Source organism: Pecten maximus, unplaced genomic scaffold (genome assembly GCF_902652985.1).
Source record: "Pecten maximus unplaced genomic scaffold, xPecMax1.1, whole genome shotgun sequence".
Classification (NCBI taxonomy): Eukaryota; Metazoa; Mollusca; class Bivalvia; order Pectinida; family Pectinidae; genus Pecten; species Pecten maximus.
This window is the reverse complement of record NW_022982726.1, coordinates 20551-23862: the sequence shown is the minus strand read 5'-3', so window position 1 is coordinate 23862 and position 3312 is coordinate 20551. Positions and strand designations below refer to the sequence as shown.

Sequence of the window (3312 nt, the reverse complement as noted above, 5' to 3'; positions counted from 1 at the left end):
TAAAGCATAATTGCAGCATGTTTCAATTATGCAAATTATGCTGGGATCATGCTGCATTTATGCTTTAAGGAAGCATGGCCGCAGCATGATCCCAGCATGGTCTGTGAAGCATGATCCCAGCATGGTCTGCAGCATGATGCCAGCATGGTCTGCAGCATGATCCCAGCATTGTCTGCAGCATGATGCCAGCATGGTCTGCAGCATGATCCCAGCATGGTCTGCAGCATGATCCCAGCATGTTTCAATTATGCAAATTATGCTGGGATCATGATTCAATCATGCTTCATGGCAGCATGGTTTACAAAATCAATGAAAATCATGCAATAAAAACTTGAAGAATACTTTTGTATTACATTTTATTTGGTAATTAACATGGTATAAAACTTTTCATACAGGCTGTTTTTTCTAGTTCAAACATTTAAAACTATCAATGAAATGAGAATGTGACAAAACAAATTTTAATTCTAATTTACCCATGGTACTTATTTTATTTGCCTCTTATATTCTTTTTCTCAAAACTTCCATCACATACACAACACAGCTATCTTTTTCTAGTACAATTTTCAAATACAACTAATATCAATTTATCCTAGCTAGAAGTGGTTTGTTTCAACAAAAATAGTCAACAAGATATATATACAAGTTCAATGTCAGTACATACTACAGTATGTATTTATAATTCTGTTGTTTTTTTTCTAAAATAGTAGGAAAATAGTACAAAATAATATTTTCCAGCAGAGTTAAAGTAGGATATGTATACATTTTGTCACCGACGCACAAGACTGATTTCAGACAGTATACGTAGTTTCCTTGAAGTAGCCCAGATGTACTGGAAACTGTTTTCATGTGTGTCCGTGAACTTAAAATAAACAAAAACAAGCAACAGTCGAAGACTTCTATCGAATTTAACATTATTTCTAATAAACTGTGAAAAGATTATCATAATTTTGGAATCAATTCTAAATACTGACTAAATGAAATGTTGATTGACAATTTGAACAATGGTGTGTTGTTTGATGTAGCACGTACTGTAGTGATATATCTCTGTCACTGTCCCCGGGGATTTCAATACAACCAAGCTTGAGACGACTATATTATATTTTTTGCTAGTACAACAAATAACTAACAAGGATTTTTAGATTATATACATGATTTTTTTTTGTATATATATTAATGTTTACACTTTTATTATGAAAGGAAATGTTGTATACCTCGACAGATAACATATCTCGAATAATCTTAATTAATGTGAAACATAAACTTCTTAATTTCTCTTCATTCCTTTCTGCTTGTGTTAAGTCAATGCCATCAATTTGGACCACAATGCATGCGGTGTTCCTCATTCCAGAATGTACTGCATGCAGACTCAGTCTCTGTTGGAAGAAAGAAAGACTTTTAGAATATTCTTTTATTTCAAAATTAGAATAATTGTCAAGTTTTTGAAGATAATGTATGTATTTAACTTATGTACTTTTCATGATCACTTTGCTATCATTTTCATTATGTTTGCTTTGGAAGCCTTTTTATCAAGAAAATTTAAGCCAGCCGCACAAAGCTACAAAATAAAACTTGCCAGGATGACTTAATTATTAATTAAATGAAGCTACTCCCGAATTCTCCATCAGTTCATATCAATGTGAAACTGCAATATACTATACATAAAACAATGTTACTTACTTATAATTCATCTTAATTCACCTATTTCATTTAATCGTTTCAATTTGATGCAATAATCTGCAAACATCGATCCTCAAAAGAATGTGGAGGTAAAGATCTTTCACGAAAGGTTTCATTATCCAAAACACAAATTTTCCTCACCATTGTTTGTGAATACGTATGTACGTCATAATCATAACAAGGGTTGTGTGAGTGGGGAAAAAATGCAATTTAAGTCGGGCCGAAGATCGTTAATAATAAATAAATAAAATTGAAAACTTACGATTGTAACACATGGATCGGTACTGCGTTTCCTTCGGCCGTGTAATCTGTGATAAATTAATCATCAAAACCCTGAAAAATAAATAATTAGGTATTATTGATATGAATAGATCTAGAACTCTATATCAAATTCATCGTCGTATAATGTGAAACGATGTCAGAACGTGAAGAAGATTATATAATTAAAACTTACCCTGTCTTGTAACGATGTTTGTCGGTAAAAATATGCATCGGTCGTCAAAAACAACGAGAAAGCTGATATTCATTCGTCGGTAACTTGAAGTAAGTCGATCTTCTTCAGTAAGACGGGAAACAAACTTCGTTTTTAGGCTATCGTCGTGTTTGTTTATACTTTTCTTCTGGAAATAAACATCCGGTGAATTCAAACATGGCTATCAGACTTCCCGCTAAACTCGTGTGTGTTGCATCATGGGATAAATATTTTACTGCCAGAGATTAACACGATTCATTTTTACTTGTGCGTGTTTTTTATTCTAAATCATAAACTTCTATTGTGTCATACTTTTAAGATAAATATTACAGTATTTAATACTTGCATCGTGCACATTTAGATCGCACGAGCTCGAGGAGCACTCTCGTCACATCTCGGGAGCAAGGTAAACAAACGAGGTCATAGGTGAACCGAACGATAAACATGTAATCTGACCAGAGGTTTTGGCCTCGTCTGTCATACGCCTATTGTTTAATATGGATGTATTTTCAGACGAGGAACCGACCAATGCACGTTTTCTTTTTATGTTCATGATTTCAAATAATTCAGATTAAAGTACGGGAATATCGTCTGTTGTTAGTAAACTCATGTCGAGGTCGAGATCATCACAGCGCTTAACTTCAATATACGTTTTACAAGGAAGCGTCCAAGTGACAACATAAGTTCGACACATGTTTATTGGAGTTTATAGCGATGAATGTTGTGTCAAACACGACGTGATTTCGTATGCTATTATCAGATGTAATCTTAACACCGCATATATCCAGAAAGTATGCGATACAAAGAGCAGGTGATTTTAATCTTATTTGATTGAATTAAAAGCGATATTCCAAGCACATGTGTAACTGTTGGTAGAGTGACCCCGATTTTGTTTTGGCGAACATGTTACATGTATGGCTACCTGGTAGTAAGCTGGTGCATGGTAAATGGCAACGTCTTGGTTTATGTCAGTGTTTGGATAAAGTGACTGATTCTATCTCCGATAAAAAGTGTATAATCGAAGCAAAAGTCAATATACTGGTTCTTCAAAAAACGATCTAAACTCTGAAAATTTGAATGAAATTTTTATAGGGATGAGTTTTAAGTCGTCACACGAATGTACTAACTTGCAACATTCATCAATGTTTAAGTTAATTCCTTCT

At 33.8% G+C, this 3312-nt stretch overlaps 1 long non-coding RNA gene across 1 annotated transcript; it reads right to left on the bottom strand.

Moving 5' to 3' along the window:
- Positions 1-687: 687 nt before the first annotated feature.
- LOC117320845 lies at positions 688-2945 on the bottom strand. Its single transcript, XR_004531170.1, has 3 exons — positions 2132-2945; positions 1940-2010; positions 688-1373 (listed from the first exon to the last, which is right to left on the bottom strand). It is a non-coding gene; the product is annotated as an uncharacterized LOC117320845 (long non-coding RNA).
- Positions 2946-3312: the final 367 nt, after the last annotated feature.